Here is a 19902-nt window from a genome sequence, read left to right on the forward strand (position 1 = left end):
TTTAGCCTACCCAATTCACCTGTACCGCATGTCTTTGGACTGTGGGGGAAGCCGGAGCACCCGGAGGAAACCCACGCGAAGGCAGGGAGAACATGCAAACTCCACACAGAAACGCCAACTGAGCAGAGGCTTGAACCAGCGACCCAGCGACCTTCTTGCTGTGAGGTGACAGCACTACCTACTGCGCCACTGCCTCACCCACCCCCCACCATTCTCATTGAGGTTAATATTAAATGAAACAAATGAATAATGGCTATGAAAAATTATATGAGTGTTTGCTGTTGCATCTATGTGTGTTGTAAATGTGCTCATGCTTATATAGTTCCTATTGGTGTGTGTACACTGTTGTGTACAATTGTATGTTTATTACCACCTTCGAGAATAGTGGGGTTCGTGAATCACTGGAATTATTATTCTGGGAGTCAAGAGCTAAAAAGTTTGGGAACCCCTTCTCTAGATATAGGACCAGCATACCCATCTGTTAATAATCAGGTTGATCAACATGATCTTTACCCACACAAGGAAGTGACCACCTTCCAAAAGTAGCCGCTCAAACTAAAACAAAACCTAATATGCTGGTGATCAGCGACGCTCAGCTCACAGTACTCATATGGGGATCCTAATGTGCCAAAACGTAGTCTCGCTGGTCTCGAGAGACAAACAGCGTAACTGTTTTACCTTCCAAAAATAGCACAGCGACAACCACACACACATCTGTAATCATCTAACACATCATCACCTCCACCATAACAGTATGTATGTGTGCGTTTATTGAAGAGTTGCCAGTCGCAATTCCTTTTTTTAATCTTCTGCCGCTCCAATATCGTGAGACCGAAGATTAAGCTTTTGATTACAGGAGCTCAGGCTGTATCTGTGTGTGTATGTGAGCACAATGACTCTGAAAGGGAGGGTTTCTCTCTCTCTGTTTCTTTTAAACACACACAAACGCACTCGCTCTGGGGGAGGGGCAGTTGTGGATATTTATCTGTGTTCCTTGTCAGCTCAGTGCAAGAACCTCAGTGCTGAGCTGCACATGCATGAGGGAGCCAAAGAGCAGAAATTACACACCGCTATTGAAGCACAAGACCAAAAGCACTTGGAAATGCTCTGACTGACGAGGCAGCAGGTAAACGTGATGGTTTTTCCTTTAACAAACAATGTGTTTGTTAGTGTTTGGGAGCGAGAGGAAGTGGCTTTCAGCAGGCTTCCTGAGCGATTCCACTAGTTGATGGGCGGGGCCAGAGGAAGGCTGTCAGCTGGGTGTTGTAGTGTATGAGTGTGTATGTGTGTGTGTGTGGGTGCCAGAGTGTCTGATCGAGGAGTGCAAGTGTGCTACCACCGTTACATACAGCTCTAGTGTGATTGAAGATTGTGTGAATAGAAGGTGAGTGAAAAACCTTTTGATTTGCATAAATTGGCTTAATGAGATTGGTTTGTCAGCTGTCTAATTGAAAAAGGATTATTTTGTCATTATGTATGAATGTATTTGTGTGTGCACCTGCATTGGATGATTTTCTTACAGTGTGGATGGGTGTGTTTGTTCTGTGTGACTAGTCTTGCATGGCTGTTCTATGTGTGTCAGTGTAAATCCGTGCGCTCTGGGGACGGTCATCGTGTTTGTGAGGGATTGGTGATTTTCATGCAGAAATGGGCTTTTTGGTCAGGTGTACGAGGCATGTGGGGAGCATCTGTTTGGGGTAAATGCTGGCGGAGATGGGGGATGTAAGAGGAGGAGGAGGAGGGCATGGGGGAGGGGATGGAGAAGATGCTGGAGAGAGTGATGGAGGAATGGCAGGAGGAGAGAGGGGCTTGAATATTTGAGAGGAATCCCCCAGGAGTCCCCAGAGTATTGCGGTGATCGCTCTAGAACAGAGCCCGTTCTTGCGGAAGGTTCCGCTCAACAGGACGGCTGGCTGAGCTCTGGTTAGTGCTCTGCTAGATGTTAAACACTGCTCACTGCATTAATAGAGCTTGTAATTGTAGATGCTACTGAAGCTTTGTGGCACATGTTGTGTCGTACTTGGTTCATGAGTTGGCAAAGTAGGTCTGGGTTTTCTTTACTTTAGTGTCACAAACACTTCTTATGTAATATGAACCTTTAGCATGAAGATATCGAGAACTTAATTAGACAGTAATCAGATCATTAGATTGGGACTTGCTCTGGCCATGGTTTAAAAAGTGATTATTTGGAAGTGAACAAATAGTTTATGTGGGTAAACTTGTTAAACTTGTTAATGTTTACGCTGAAAAAATGTACAAAAACACGCACATCACTTTAACTTGGAGCACAGTCAAAAAGCAAAAAGTGCAAAATATATAGTTGAAGTCAGAATTATTAGCCCCCCTGTTTATTTTCCCCCCAAATTATGTTTGACGAAGAGATTTTTCCCAACACATTTCTAAACATAATAGTTTTAATAACTCATTTCTGAAAACTGATTTATTTTATCTTTGCCATGATGATGAGTAATTAATATTACTAGATATTTTTCAAGACACTTCTATACAGCTTAAAGTAACATTTAAAGGCTTAACTAGGTTAATCGGGTTAACTAAGCAGGTTAGATTAATTAGGCAAGATATTGTATAGCAATAGTTTGTTCTTTAGACTATTGAAAAAAAATTGCTTAAAGGAGCTAATAATTTTGACCTTAAAATGGTTTTAAAAAATAAAAACTGCTTTTATTCTAGCCGAAATAAAACAAAAAAGACTTCCTCCAGGGGAAAAAACATTATCAGACATACTGTGAAAATTTCCTTGCTCTGTTAAACATCATTTGGGAAATATTAAAAAAATAAATAAATAAAAGGGTGGCTAATAACTCTGACATCAACTGTATATTTAAAAGGCGACAACACCAAAGCTCTAAAATTGGCAATTTATTCTAATTATATAAGGCTGATGCAATGCAAGGCGTGTAACTTTTCGAACACACAGCTCTTCATCAGACAGTGTTTATCACAATAAGTTGCTTCTTTTTATACACATCCGGATTGTATATTTAGTAAATGTTTTCGCCATGAATATAGATTAGATTCATCTTTGTCATTACACATGTACAAGTACAATGCAATGAAATGCAGTTAAAAATACAGGTCTCACCAAGATTTTTGAACTCGGATCGCTGGAATCAAAATGAAAATACAGAAACAAGTCCCAATATTACTTCACAAAATAAAGAAAACATAACAGAATATTACATGGAAATACAGTAAAATAATAAAACAAAACATACAACAAAATATAGCCAAAAAAAAAACTTTACCCAAACACCTCCTTTTTGAATATATAATGTTTATATACAACAACAAACCAAGATGTACATTTTGCACTAAAAGAATGAAAATTGGCAAAATGGTGGCTTATTGTGACATTTTAAAACTATCAAAATCAATGTTTATGTTCTTTGAATAATTCATAATTAATTCAGATAATAGGTGAATAACAATTAATAGAATGTAAACGTTACCTTTATATTGAACATGACTAATGTGACTAAACATGGAACTTATAGTGCTTAGATTATGGATAAGATAAAATTAATTCTTCCACATCTTATGGTGCACTGATATATTTCTGGCAACAGCCAAATGCATTGGATGAATGGCAAAAATCATAACAATATTAAGTAAAGAGTGTGTTCCATGTTTTGTAAATTTCCAACTGTAAATATATAAAAGCTCAATTGGTACTGTGCATTGTTGAGAACTTTATTTTAGCTTCTAAACGTGGTCTTCTCAGTGGTTTGGATTTTTCTTTTAAACTCTTAGATTCTTGATTATCAAATAGCTTTATCTCTACCAATTATTGTCTTATTCTGACAAAGTATTTATCATTGAAAAGCGAAACATTGCACAGGTTTGAACAATGTACAACTATTGACAGGTTCTATGGTCCTGGGTCATATCCACTACTGGTCAAAATTTTTATTCATTTATTTTTTTTTACGAAAAGTTATTCTGTTCATCAAGGCAGCATTTATTAAATGTACAAATTTTGGAAAAATGTTTATGAAAATTTTTAAACTAACTGCTTTCTTATTGTATGTAGTTTTAAATGAAATTATTACTCCAGCCATTGTTGCCTTTTTACTATTACCATTATTATTAATAATAATAATAATAATACATTGTAAAACCCAACAGTCAACTTTATCAAATGAAATAAGTGTAGAAAGTTAATTCTACTCATTTGAAAAGAGTTTGAACTCAGTGTTTAAGGTAATGCGTTAATTAAATTCCTTATTACTTTAACTTTAATGGAGTAAGTTCACAGTACTCATTATAGATTAGTTTTTTAACTCAAATGGTTTGTAGTAATCGGTTTCTTCAGACGGTTAGTATTGACTTAACTTATTAGGTTTTACAGTACTCAGTTGGTTTGAGTTCTCTTGATTTATTGGGTTTCACTGTGCTCAAATTGCTTCTTTTACTCAAATGGATTAAGTTCACAGTACTCATTAGGATTAGTTTTTTAACCTAAATGGTTTGTTGCAATCGGTATCCTCAAATGGTTTGTGTTACCTTAACATTTTGGGTTTTACAGTGTAATAATAATAATATTTCATTCATTCATTTTTTTTGGCTTAGTCCCTTTATTAATCTGGGGTCACCACAGTGGAATGAACCGCCAATTTATTCAGCATATATTTTACACAGCGGATGCCCTTCCAGCTGCAACCTATCAGTGGGAAACATCCATACACACTTATACACTATGGACAATTTAGCTTACTGAATTCACCTATACCACATATTTTTGGACTTGTGGGGGAAACCGGAGCACCCGGAGGAAACACAAGCGATCGTGGGGAGAACATGCAAACTCCACACAGAAATGCCAACTGAGCCAGCCGAGCTTGAACCAACGACCTTCTTGCTGTGAGGCGACAGCACTACTTACTGCACCACCGCGTTGCCCCATAATAATAATAAATATTATGGTGATTTCTGAAGGATCATGTGACTCTGAAGACTGGAGTAATAAGGCTGAAAATTCATCTGTAAAATCACTGGAATAAATGATTAAAATAGATTATAAAACTACTTTTGAACAGTTGTTTTATAGTTCAATAAAATGTCACTATTTCACAATTTTTACTGTATTTTGATTAAATAAATGCAGCCTTGGTGAGCAGAAGAAGCTTATTTTAAAACATTTAAAAATCCAACTGACCCCAAACTTTTGACCGGTAGTGTATATCGTCAGAAGTATGTGTAATCTGGCAAAGGATAAGAACATTACTAGATAGCAGAATATTTTGTTCAAAGAATAAGAATAGGAGGTGGAGATGTTCTTGAATAGATGTGAATAATATAGGAGCAGCACATCTTACAGTTCACTGTTCAGAGTGGGCGGATCTGCTGCTGTCTGGACTCTGTGTGTGTGTGTGTGTGTGTGTGTGTGTGTGTGTGTGTGTGTGTGTGTGTGTAAGTATGAACAGCTGTGTGAGACAAAGGTCTTTGTTAAAAGCTGAACTAAATTTCTTCCATTTATTATTTTTCCGCTCTTTCCTAAGAAACACAACCAGACTCTTTCATCCACTTACTTCACTTTAGGAGAGTGAGTACAGGAGAGAGAGACAGAGAGAGAGAGTATTGCCATGAAGGAGAAAATGACTTCATGCTCTGTTTGTAGACTCAACCACTCTGACTAATACTCACACCAGGCATCTTTTCTCCACTTTATTACCCAGTGCAAAGTTGTTTGATGTCATGTTTTTATGACTATATGTGCCTGTGTGTGCTACTTTGGAGTCAAAGACCTGATAAACTCTCACTCTGTGGACCTTCTCACATGTAAAGCGTCTTTAAATCATGCACATCCTGAAAATTATTGCAGCTAAAGTTACACAATAATTTCCAACTTTTCAATTTTTTTAAACAAATTTTCTAAGGAAAAAGTTTTATTGAAGTACATACACTTACCGGCCACTTAATTAGGTACACCTTATTAGTAGCAGCTTGGACCCCATTTTGCCTTCAGAGCTACCTTAATTCTTCGCATAGATTCAACAAGGTACTGGAAATATTCTTCAGAGATTTTGGTCCATATTAACATGATAGCAGTTGCTGCAGATTAGTCAGCTGCACAACCATGATGCGAATCTCCTGTTCCACCATATCCCAAAGGTGCTCTATTGAATTGAGATATGGTGACTGTGGAGGGCATTTGAGTAGAGTGAACTCACTGTCATGTTCAAGAAACCAGTCTGAGATGAATCACGCTTTATGACATGGCATGTTATCCTGCTGGAGGTAGCCATCTGAAGATGGGTACACTGTGGTCATAAAGGCATGGATATGGTCAGCAACAATACTCAGGTAGGCTTTGGCATTGACACGATGCTTAATTGGTACTAATAGGCCCAAAGTGTGCCAAGAAAGTATCCCTCACACCATTACATCACCAGCCTGAACCACTGATACAAGGCAGGATGGATCCATGCTTTCATGTTGCTGACGGCAAATTCGGACCCTACCATACGAATGTTGCAGCAGAAATCGAGACTCATCAGACCAGGCAATGTTTTTCCACTCCTCAATTGCCCAATTATGGTGAGCCTGTGTGAATTGTAGCCTCAGTTTCCTGTTCTTAGCTAACGGGAGCGGCACCCATCTTCTGCTGCTGTAGCCCATCTGACTCAAGCTTGGACATGTTGCGCATTCAGAGATGCTCTCCTGCATTCCTCTGTTGTAATGAGTGGTTATTTATGCCAAGTTCAATATCACTTAAATCACCTTGTGATTGGCTGATTAGAAATTTGCATTAATGAGAAGTTGGACAGGTGTAACTAATAAAGTGGCAAGTGAGTGTGTGATTCATAAAGCTGTTGTGGAGTCTAACAAAATGACAGCTCAATGTCCAAAATATCAAGTGTTAATATTTTGGTAGGGATATTTGGTCAGATATTAACATAGACTTTTATAAAGTAACTGTTTTTCTTAAAAGCACTAAGTACCACAAAGCTATGGTTTACACTAAATCTACAACAGCTTACAGAGATCTATTGTGCTCCACATTAACAACACCCCATAGCCAAATATTGTGTAAAGTGTGCAGTACTGACAAAATGATCTATTGAATAATCTATTTTCTATATTAATGATTAAAGTGTACTTTGTTTTGACATACTGTATTTTTGTTCTGCCTTAATGACAGGGCTGGGCGATTTAGCCTAAAATCAAAATCTCAATTAATTGAACATTTTACTCGATTACATTTAATGAACGATTATTACATTAGGTGACTTATTACATTAGGTGAGAGATTTTTGAATGAACAGTGCATTACTGGATTTTAGAATAACTAAAGGAAACACACACTATCTACTATCTATGATTATTTATTGAACATCATTGTTGTACAAATGAAATTAACACACATATTGCCTAACATGAGAAGTGATTATTTTCTTATAAAAAGAGTGAAAATAAATGACTTACACTTTTTTAAAAAAGTAATTATTTTCAATGTTTTTGCAAGTAACCATAGGGAAAGTATTTTTAAAAAATCATCCTGGAAAAATTCAATCGATTATAGGTTCTATATGTCGATTTCAATCTCTTTTCGTTGAATTGCCCAGCCCTACTTAATGAATAGTTCACTAAATCGCTCAAGTGATTTGTTCAAAAAGACAGATTCATTTAGAAACAATGCAAATGACTGGATCATTGAACCACTGACCATTTAAAAACAGCTGTGTTTCTCAGTGAAACACAGATGTTCTGCTCCACTTTCATTCTGATCTACTTTCATTAGTGAAACGGAAAAAGAAAAAAAAACAATGTTGTGTCTGTCGAATCAACTCAATATAGCTTTTCTGATCAGAAACAGAAAAGTCAGAACAGTGGAAGCCTCAACAGGACGACAGCCTGAGCTCTGGTTAGTGCTCTGCTAGACATTAAACACTGCTCACTGCATTAATAGAGCTTGCAATTGTAGATGCTTCTGAAGTTTCGTGGCCCATGTTGAGATACAGCTTAAATTTATGTGTTGTACTTAATGGTTCATGGTTTGGCAAAGTAGGTCTTGGTTTAAATTGCATATATTTTTCTTTACTGAGCAATTTTGGTGTCACAAACACATCTTATGTAATATGAACCTTTAGCATGAAGATATTGAGAAGTTAATTAGACAGTAATCAGATCATTAGATTAAGACTTGCCCTGCTCAGGGTTAAAAAGTAATTATTTAGAAACTAATAAATAATTCATGCAGGAAATGTACACTTGTTGACGCTTATATACAATAACAATTCAAAAAAAATTAACTGGGAAAATTTGATCAATTAAAGGTTCTGAATGTCAATTACTTTTCAATGAATTGTCCAGTCCTACCTAATGAATGATTCACTGAATCACTCAAGTGATTTGTTCAAAATGCCTGATTCATTTAGAAACAAAGCAAATGACTGGATCATTGAACCACTGACTAACTCAAACTATTCAAAGACAACCGTGTTTCTCAGAGACGCACAGATGTTCTGCTCCACTTTCATCTTGATCTACTTTCCTTAGTGAAACGGAAAGAAGAACAGAGATACAGCTTGAATTGATGAGTCGTACTTAATGGTTCATGGTTTGCCAAAGAAGATCTTTGTTTATATTAGGGCTGTGCGATTTGGGGAAAATAACTAATTGCGATTTTTCTGACATTGCGATTTGATTTGGGATTTAATTTTGTAGTCAAGCTTCAGCTCAATATTCTGTAAGCCGTAGCAACAATTCTACGACAGCTCTTAAAAATGATCTGTTTTTGTTTGGTGTCTGTGACATTGAAACCAAAATATTCCCCTATTACTGATGTCCTGTTTTTCTTTGATATTAATTTGTCTATTAATGCTTTTGAAGCAGCAGACACCATTATCCCAATTGTCCACGCTTTCCTGTGTTTTTTTGTGGTCTTTCTGCAAAGTTCGGTTGCACAATTCCGACTTAGCAGAACAAAAGTGTGCTCACTCAATTGGCTAGTACAGGGATGGGCAAACTTGATCCTCAAGGTCCCTGCAGAGTTTTGTTCCAACACTAGTCAAACACACCTGAACAAACTAATCAGTGTCTTCAAGATCACTAGAAATCTATAAGCAGGTGTGTGAGATTAGAGCTGGAGCTAAACTGTGCAGGACACCGGCCCTCCAGGACCGAGTTTGCCCACCCCTGGTTTAGTAGGACTGTCACACATAGACGGCAGTCACGCATTTGCTATGGGTGAGGAAAATTAAATAATACATATATATTTTATATCACGGCCTGCGATTAGCTAATCGCAATGTTTCAAATTGCGATTGCGATTTGATTAATCGCACAGGCCAAGTTTATATTGCATTTATTTTACTTTACTGAGCAATTCTGGTGTCACAAACACATTTTATGTAATACCAAACCTTTAGCATGAAGATATCGAGAACTTATTTAGACAGTAATCAGGTTATTAGTTTAGGACTTGTCCTGGCCTTGGTTTAAAAAACTATTTTTTAGAAGTTAATAAATAATTCATGCAGGTAATGTAAACTGGTTAATGTTTAAATATAATAACAATTCGAAAAAGATTTCGAACAGTTATAGGTTCTGAATGTCAACTTCGATTACTTTTTGATGAATCGTCCAGCCCTACTTAATGAATGATTCACTGAATCACTCAAGTGATTTGTTTAAAAAGCCTGATTCATTTAGAAACAAAGCAAATGACTGGATCATTGAACCACTGACTCACTTAAACTATTCAAAGACAACCGTGTTTCTCAGAGACGCACAGATGTTCTGCTCCACTTTCATCTTGATCTACTTTCCTTAGTGAAACGGAGAGAAAAACAATGTTGTGTCGATCAAATAAAAGCAGCATCTCTGATCGCGCTCAAACAGAACAGTCAGAACAGAGGAAGATATAACATTTTTCCTTCCTTTGTATTTTTTGTCTGAAAACATGCACCATATACAGACCATTGTCAATTTCTGCTAATAAATGCACTAAATGATCTGTTTTTTTGGAATTTTGAAGGCATGCTAGTTTATAAAATTAAACACAAGTGAACATTTCACACAAAACACTTACTTATTAATGTCACATTCAGATAATTGATAATAACTCTGAAGTTGCCTCATTTAAAAAAAAAAAAAAAAAAGCTTTAAATAAAAACTTTGAATTATTGAAGTAGCAATGGAACATCTGTGTAATTAAGAGACACCGCTTAAGAATGTTTTAGACATTGACTTTGTTGAAAGTATAGAGAACGCAGCCCCGGATGTTTGGAATATTGTTAACTCTCCGGGAACCTTGGGTGTTGCTCTTGGCCAAGTGGCAGATTCAGCAGGAAGTCATTTTAACCCACTGCACACACGTACACACACACACACACACACACACATGCTGCTGTTTCATTAAAACATCTCCACAATCCCGATCTCATCCTTCTTTTAAATCAACTCCTGTTTATAATGTTGTATGAAGTCACTGTTTTTGAATTTTGTATTAACCACTAGCTAAATTCATGAAAAATTGCCCTGCTCTTTCCCTAACTCATACCATGTGAGGAGAGGCTAATGTTTATAAGACTGAACCTTACACAAGAGCAGACCGTCTGATAAGGCAACCGCACAGGAAACAAACCACGAAGCAATCATTTCTTGCTCGCGTTCCTGAGTCTTCTAAACCTGAAGCGTGGCAGCTTGTCGAATGTGCATGGGAGGTTTTTTGACGGAGTGAATGTCCAGTGTGTGGGGAAATGGAGTGACAGACATGCTTTGAGTCTTGAGATCTGCTGCCAGGGTCAGTGTCTACTGGGGGACCCCTGGAGTGATACCAGAAAAGCATTATAAATCTGTCTCTCTCACTCTGTACCATCTGGGGCTCAGTGGATAAATTATTAAACTGGCTAGTGTCTGCTGTTGCAACATAAGATCACTGGAAAAATGTGATTCTACAGTCATTGTTGCAAAACTTTAGAACCCGTATCTATACAGTGAGACCATTTACTGTGGTTTACAGCTGAAATGAACAATAGTGTCAGCAAAACACCAACCTTTATACCTTTTCAGAAAAGCGAGGCTGACTGTCTATTAAAGGGATAGTACACCCAAAATGAAAATGTGTTTACTGTTTACTCACCCTCCAAACCTTTGTGGGCTTCCTTCTTCTGTTAAACACAAAAGGAGATATTTGAAGTAGGCGGAAAACCTGTAACCATTGAATTTTACAGTAGGAAAAAATAAACAGTGTGGAAGTCAATGGTTACAGGTTTCCAGTTTTCCTAAGAATATCTTCTTTAGTGTTCAACAGAAGAAAGAGACACAAAAAGGACTGAAATAAGAAAAGGGTGAGTAAATATTGACATAGTTTTAGTTTTTGGATAAACTATCGCTTTAACCTGCTTTTTTTTCTTGCAAGTTGAGCACGTATTTTCTTATTAAGCAATCCTAACACACAAAATCTCCTTTGATATTATGTTTAAATGGACTGTTTTCTGATGGCGGAGAGATCTTAACGTGCTCTAAATCCTCACAACACATACACATTTTTAAACAAATGCGTTGCATTTTCACACAAAGCAAACAATTTAGGAAAACACGCTGCATTTTCTCACAACACTTTCAAATAGGACACAACCGAAATGTTTTAAGGGGACCCTAAATCATGACGGACATGGCAATTATGGGTATTTAGGCTAATAAAATATAAAAGACAAGGAAATCAGAATGTTAAAACAAACAAACAAACAAAAAAAAACCCTCATCGTTTAAACAACTTCTCTGAGAATTAAACATGGCACAATAGTCACAGACGTGTCCGTCACATTTTTGGGTCCCTTTGAAACATTTCCGTTGTGTTCAAATGTTTTTGCAAGTGTGAGAAAACGCAGATGTTTTTATAATTTGTGTGTGTTTTGAGAAAATGCAGTGCATTTTCGTAAATTGTTTGCATCTTGGGAAAATACAGTGCGTTTTATTAACGTGTTTGCGTTGGGAGGATTTGCAGCATGTGAGCTGGCAAACCAATTTGCTGGTGTTTTTTGTAATTGCATGTGTATTCTTAAGTTGCAGCACGTTAAGCTCTCTTCATACAGTTTACCTGAAAATGAAAATTTACTCACAATGTACTCATCCCTAAGGGGTCCCACATGTTTATTATTTATTTATTTATATTTTATCTGCCACTGCAGAATAAACCGTCAATTCATCTAGCATATGTTTTTCCAGCTGGAAGTCAGTACTGGGAAACATCCATACACACTTATTCACACACATACACTATGGGAATTTTTAAATTTATTTAATTGACCTTTACCACATGTGTTTGGACTGTGTGGGAAATCGGTGGACCCAGAGGAAACCCATGCGAACAAGGGGAGAACATGCAATCTCCACACATAAACGCCAACTCACCCACCCGGGACTTCAACCAGTAACCTTCTTGCTGTGAGGCCACAGTGCTAACTACTGAACCCACATGTCGCCCTAAACTATAGCTATAAATTATATATAACATAGTTGTCTGTCATATTTTGTATGGTGATGGTAGCTAACAACCCCCCACCCAAACATGGAGCAGTCCATGCAGACCAAGATTTAATTTTACCAACAAAACAACCTATTGATTATCTTTAGTTGTTTTCTTTTTTAATTTTGAAGATAAAGAAAAATTTAGAAAAGAAAATTAACATAAGAAAAAGACAGCACAATAAATAAATAAATAAATAAATAAATAAATAAATAAATAAATAAATGCAAAGGGTGTATATTAGGACTTTTAGGTCCCATGCCTGCAATTACTTAGGGCCCCCAAATCACCAAATTCGTCTCTGATTGACTTCAATAGTAATACTTTTACATCATGGAAGTGAGTGCCCAACACTTTTCAAATGATCTAATTAGTTTATTTATTTAGTAAAGAAAGAAACTAATCCAGATAAGGAACAAGTAGAAGGTGAATAAATGATAGACTTTTATTATATTAGTGAACTACTTTAACTAATTTAAACCTCTTACATCTTATAAGTGCAAGCATATAGTATGTAAACTGATCTGGTTATGTAAAATTTATACATTGTAAGTAAAACAATCTGTAATAGTTTAAATTCTTTGCCAAAGCTATTGAAAAAACTTTTAGAACTTCAACAAAAGGAATTAAAAAGATTAATGAACGCTTTTTGTAGTCTATTCTTGTACAATTCAATGCACTTTGATTTGTAAACTATAGATTGTCTGCTGTAAACTTGCTCAGCAGCACATCTGGTGGTGCACACACTTGTGATACGTACAACAACAAACAATGCAATAAGACTATGGCATGTTGATGTTCATAATGAGTTTTGGAGAAAACTCAACATGTTTTTTAATGGCCCTCATAGGACATTTCACTCTGAAAGTATGGTGAAATGTGCAAAAAGCAGAGAACTGAAGCGTGCAAGAGTAAAGAAATGTTGCCACAGGCGTGTTTTTCCACTGCACCTGGGTTAAAGCACAATCTAACACACACATGCATGATTCTGCAGAGAGAAAGCTCCTCTTTGACTTGGTTTAGTCTAATGTTAATATCAATATGACAAAAATATCCCTGTATTTTGGATATTATCTGTCTTTATTGTGTTTTATTCATTAATGCATGTGTTTGTGTTGATAATGCTTCATCAAACCATTCTTAAGGCCATGCAGACTGTTGGATAGTGTTAATCAACAGCCACTGACTCAATAAAAATGTAGTCTTTAAAGTATGTATGTTGCAGTGCATTTACACTGAACAAAAAAACTGTTCTACATTTCTTCTTGTTGAACATGCCACATTACAGAAGTACAGTGGGTTGTCATTGTAATGTTAGTAGAACCCTATGTTCTAGTTGCAAGCATCTGGTTTACTGCTCTGATATTGCTTAATGTGTTTTTTCACATAGCATTTTTGCTTGTTCAGTATTTTGGGGGCCAGACAATGCAAAATGTGGGAAATGGGTTTCAAAACTATTTAAATAAAAAATAATTATTGCTTAGTATGTCCCAGGAAGGAAGTTAAATAGGTTGTGAACATAACCAACATTGTGGGGCTGGTCAATCAAGCCCATTTGTCAATTGCAAGCGTTTTGTTTTAGATTGTTGTGTTGGTATTTTATGACAGAACAGTATATATTGACAAAAAACAATAGAGAAAGGATAGAGAAGGATGGGATCAGTGAAAGTTAATGTCGCCAGTGCACTGCACACTATTTGAAAACTTTAAACCAGCACTATATGGTTAACTGAGCTTTTTTATTTATATATCATTTATATTTTACTGGGGTTTATGGTTTAAGGTGTTCATTCTTTCATTTTCCTTTGACTTATTCTCTTTTTTTTCAGGGGTGCCCACAGCAGAATGAACCGTCAACTATTCTGGCATATGTTTTACATAGTGGATGCCCTTCCAGCCGCAACCCAGTACTTGGAAATGTTTTAGGTGTTATTACATTTTATCTTATCATTTTCTTTTAGCCTTCTTGCTTGTTTGTTCTTGGACAGACAACATTCTAACAGTTCAGTTCAATTCATCTTTATTTCTATAATGCTTTTACAATGTAGATTGTGTCAAAGCAGCATAATGTAGAAGTTCGAGTAAACTGAAACTGTGTCAGTCCTGTTTTCAGAGTTGAAATTCAGTTTAGCTCAGTTCAGTGTAGTTTAATTTTCACTGCTGAAAGTCCAAACACTGAAGAGCAAATTCTTCGATGTAGCTCAAAACAGCTCAAAAATCCTATAAAACTGGCCAACAAAGCATCTAAGAGCAACAAACCAGCCTAAAATGATTAAAGGTTTATCATTTTTATGTAAAATAATTTACAGTATATTACAAACTCAATATTTTTAAATGAATTTCAGGTAAAAGCTGATATAGTGTGCAAGACTTTTTTCATTTAATTTACTATTTTATTTACATTTCATTTTTAATTTATTATGTTTACATGGCATTTCTTCATTCATTTAAATGACAGCAGTTTTTTGGGGGGCCTGAAAATGCAAGCTTTTGAAAATTGATTTCAATATGCACATTTAGGCTATCCAAGTAAATGAGAATAATGTAATTTTATGACAATGATGCCATCATACCCATGGACTTTATGCATTAAGTCTATCGTCATGTGTGAGTACTTTGTGATACTCCCAATTACTGATCTGGTATTCAAAAAAAAGCACATCTTTTTGTTTATCTGTGTGAATGGGATAGGGTATATGCAGAGTTAGTGTTTCTTCCCATATCGATATACTTCCGGTGAACGGTTAATGTGACTTTTTTCCATTTTATATAGGTTATTTTACAGCAGCGATGTTGTAATGTAATTAAAATATAATCAGTTAAATAGACTTCAGTGTTTATTTAGTAGCTCAAGCCTAAAACGAAATGAAAAACCGTTTACACGCACGCACCGGTCAGGATTAGCAGGCTAGCCTGGACAGATTTTTAAGTCCTTTGTTCATAAATAAGCCCCTTTCTGCACTGTTAAACCCAAAAACTTAAGGTAACTTTGAGAAAACCGATTGCAACAAACCATTAAGTTTAAAAACGAATCCTAATGAGTACTGTGACCTTAATCCATTTGAGTAAACAAAGCCATTGTAGCACAGTAAAAAACAATAAATAAAGAGAACTCAAACCAACTGAGTACTGTAAAACTTAACAAGTTAAGGTAACTAAAACATTTAAGGAAACTGATTGCAGCAAACCATTTAAGCTCAAAAACTAATCCATATGAGTACTGTGAATTTAACTCATTTAAGTTTAAGTAATGAGGGATTTAATAAACTCAATACCTTCAACACTGATTCAAAACTCTTTTCAAATGAGTAGAATAAACTTTCAGTACATTTTGAGTTAACTATACTCATTTCATTTGATAAAGTTTTCTGTTGGGTTTGACAGTGTGTCAGTGGTTTGCCTCCAACTGATCAACAACCAATCAACTGAACTAAGGTCTAGTTGAACAAAGGTTAATTTATTATTTATTTATTGCGATAATCAGTTTTACTGGAGAAAAAAAACACTATTTCCACTACTGTTACTTTAGCATGACAAAAATTATCCACATGTTGAATGAATTTAAGTCGGAATATTTTTCCTTTTCCACCACCAAGCATTAGAGACAAACAACAGATGAACTATCTAATCCAACTAATGGATTAATAAATTTTAAGATGAATAAAAACTTAAACAATTGAAAATTTACAAAATATAATGCATAGTATGTCAAGCCACATTTCAAGCCACAAAAACCCCACGTTTCAGGTGTATGCTCACAATTCAACAAAAAAAAAAAAAAAAAACAACAACCTACAAAAACGTCAAGATATACACATACTGTAAAAAATATGATCAATAAGTCCTGACAATATATGTTTTTAGGTCATTGTAACTTATTAAACTACCATAATTATGTTCTAACTTATTTTTATAAGTTAAGCAAGCTGTTTTAAGTAAGTTTACACATAATTTAAGTTCAATGGACTCATGAGGTTAATCGGCTTCAGCTTAAAAATTTAAGGCAGCGCAGTAATAATGACATCTTAATGCTTAGGTTGAATAACAGCACAAGAAGTACTTGCTGAACCGTTTAGTAAAATCATTCTTTCTCACGCTTTAAGGCTTTGTCCTGTGAAAAGATGGACATGTGACCAGTGTTTTATGTTAAAGTGTGAGGCTCTTGTTCCTCATTCTTGCATTATAGTAATCATGTTACCTTCAGTGAAGCCACTATGCGAGTGCGTCAGTTCTGCTCAAAAACAAAGTATCAGTGTAACAGGGTGACTCAGTTTATACCAGCTTGCGGTGGACGGTAATGCTGTTTAAATGTTTTGGTGGTGCTGTCCAGTGAGACTGAAAAGACGTGGAGAGATTAAATGTTGCTGGAACGTTCTGTGTGGAAGTGATTCACAATAGTGGAACCTGCTCTAGCAGAGTAATTGGCCCATTTATCACATTGACAGAGACAGACAGAGGAAGAGAAAGAGGGAAGGTGGGGTGGAAATACAGGAAGACCACTCTGTACTCTCAGAAGTTCTTCTAAATGCTGCTAGATATCACAAAGTGAATGTGTTATTATCAAACCTAAAGAGACAGTTCACACAAAAATTCTGTCATTGTTCACACACTATTTTTTTTTCTTCTGCTGAACGAAAAACAACATATTCTGAGCAATATTGGAATGTTTATCTTTTTGAAATTTTATTTTCCTTTTAGAAACAGGTATTATAAATAAAAATTCAAAAATGTTTTTCTTTTCTTGGTGAAAAATGTATGAGCAAAAAGGTTTTTGATTAGATTTTTTACATTTTTTGAATAGCAAACGATCACCAGAAAACAGACAAGTTTTTTTTCCTTGAATAATCCTTTGCCGCATACTCCTTTACAGTGACACATTTCTGTCATGCACATATATAGACTATTATCTCTAAATTTATGTTATAGAAAAATATTTAATACAAATTTTAAAAAGAGGAAAAGTCGAGAAGCAAAATACTAAAATATTTTGTGTAAATTTTGTGTAAAAGTTTTTTTTTGCAATATTTAGCTTGAATTTAATTTCATTAATTTCAATTTCTAAATATGTTAGGTGTCTTAAATAATGTTTTAATACATTTATATGTTTAATAAATCTGTTTTGTTTGAATGGACCAAAATACATAGCATATTCACTGAGAAATGGATAAAATATTCATTTTCAAAATGGGGTGTACTCAATTATGCAGAGCACTGTACAAGTAGCTATAACATATCAATGCGGTCATGTTATAGGCCCATGAACATTTCCTGCTTGTTATCAAACTATTTCATAACTGTAACAAGAGGCAATTCAATCATATCCTAATGCTAAAACAGCAATCATAACATTATTTCTCAACATGTGGCTCTTTTTGGATTCTTGGAAGCTATAGAAATTAAAAATGTAAAACAGGAACCAAAACCAAAATCTTTTTAAATACCCTATTCGGTAACACTTTAGTTCAGGTCACAATTCACACTATTAAATACTGCTTTATTACCTGCCTATAATTAAGATATTAACTGTTCATTGGTAGTTACCCAAAACCTAAACCCAACAACTGCCAACAATGGACTATTAATAAACAGGTAATTGGTAGTTTGTTAAGCTAGCAGTGTTAACTAATGGTCTGTTTATATCATGAATTGTGATCTAAAGTGTTACCCACTTTTCTAAATGGAAAATAAAATGACCAAAAGATACAAATGGCAAATAGTTACGTACCAACATTCTTCAAAATATCTTATTTTGAGTTCAACAGAAAAATGTAACTCATTATAGTTTGGAATCACTTGTGGGTGCGTAAATGTGAGTATATTTTCTTGTGACAGTTTATCATTTTAAGTCGGTCTTTTAGTTGTTTTTGTATGATAATATAGGCATGATTTTCTCAGAGATGGATTGCGGCTGGAAGGGCATCCGCTGCGTAAAAACGTGCTGGATAAGTTGGCAGTTCATTCCGCTGTGGCGACCCCGGATTAATAAAGGGACTAAGCCGACAAGAAAATAAATGAATGAATGAATGAATATAGGCATGATAATATAGCCTGGGCTTTCGTAAGATAAACTTCACTCAGGCCTGTTAACAGTCTGGGAAAGGTGCGACATTCTAAACACCTCGACCAGTACACGTGCCCTTGCACACACAGAAAGAGAAACACACACTCACTCATGCACGCACATAAACAATTCCAAAAAGCCTTGAGCTGCAACTGGGATATTGAACATATGGACTCTAACTGCATGGCTTCCTTTCTCAACAGAGGCTGAAGACGCACCACAGGAGGTGAGCTCACTTCTGAAGATCAACAAAACGGGCAGAAGACAAAAAGAGTCGAAAATAAGGTGAGAGCCAAACAGAAAACGTGTACCAAGAGAAAACTAGAACAGTAGGTGAACCAAAAACACAGAATAATGCTTAAATAAAAATAATAGACTTACTAGAGAAGAGATCTGTTCATACAAATATAATAACAGTAAATATATATTCTAAATATAAAAGAACAGCAGTACCTGTGACACAACTGCAATGATCACATTACAAATGCTATCATATTTACATTTACATCATTAGATATATTAGGCTTTTTTTCCAGCAGATGAACAGTAGAAATGTCAAACAGAATCCATTTGACTAAAAAAACCTTGAACATTTAACATGAAAGTTGACAAAACCGCAGCTTATTCATTTTTGTTTTCAAATTTATTTTGCAACTAGACCTACATTTCTCTAAATTCTACACACAAAATACACACCCACAACATGCAAAACATCACAAACATCTTGCAAAATGGCTTTAACATTTCTATAAATGGTATTATTACACAATAACTCAGCACACAAACATGAAATAATTATCCATATACACTCAGACTATTCACAAATATTATAAAGGTTTAATTTTATTTTGAGTTCAGTGGACCAAAAGAATACTGCAATTGTAATTTATGTACATTTTTAAATCTCAAAAGATTGTTTTTCATCAACAGTGTCAGACAAAACAGTCTGTGTCAGTAATCAGTAACACAAGAGCTGTTGGTTGCATGCAATACGTGTAATTTAGGGCACTGTGCTAGAGTTTTGCGAAACGTTTATCAAAACCAAACTGAGTTTAAAGCATGTAATGTACTTGTATCATTTGCAGAATTGATAAAAATCTTGGATAGATGAGTAAATGGTTTTACTAAGGGGTTCTCAAACATCACTTTTAGTTTCTTAAAAAATTGCATTCTAACGTAGCCCTATATACATTTCTGGAAAGTGCCAAATATGTTAGGAGCTATGTTTTTTTTGCAATTTTTGCTTTCACGAATCCACCAGAGTCCGCTGTGTATGCTCTTTGAGATCTCAAATTTCTCTCTAGTTGAGGCTGATGTTGACTGACTGACTGAGTAAGTGAATTGG

At 35.5% G+C, this 19902-nt stretch overlaps 1 protein-coding gene across 13 annotated transcripts in view; it reads left to right on the top strand.

Moving 5' to 3' along the window:
- The first annotated feature begins 961 nt into the window (after window positions 1-961).
- The window catches only part of gng2 (guanine nucleotide binding protein (G protein), gamma 2), a 35670-nt gene continuing 16729 nt past the window's right edge, over window positions 962-19902 (top strand). For 3 of the 13 annotated variants that reach the window (XM_087277896.1, XM_087277892.1, XM_087277899.1), the window contains exons 1-3: window positions 1304-1384; window positions 14326-14422; window positions 18761-18842. The gene's annotated coding sequence lies outside the window, so the exon portion shown is untranslated. 13 annotated transcript variants of the gene reach the window in all.

This window comes from Danio rerio, chromosome 13 (assembly GCF_052040795.2).
Source record: "Danio rerio strain M-AB ecotype USA chromosome 13, GRCz13ab, whole genome shotgun sequence".
Lineage (NCBI taxonomy): Eukaryota > Metazoa > Chordata > Actinopteri > Cypriniformes > Danionidae > Danio > Danio rerio.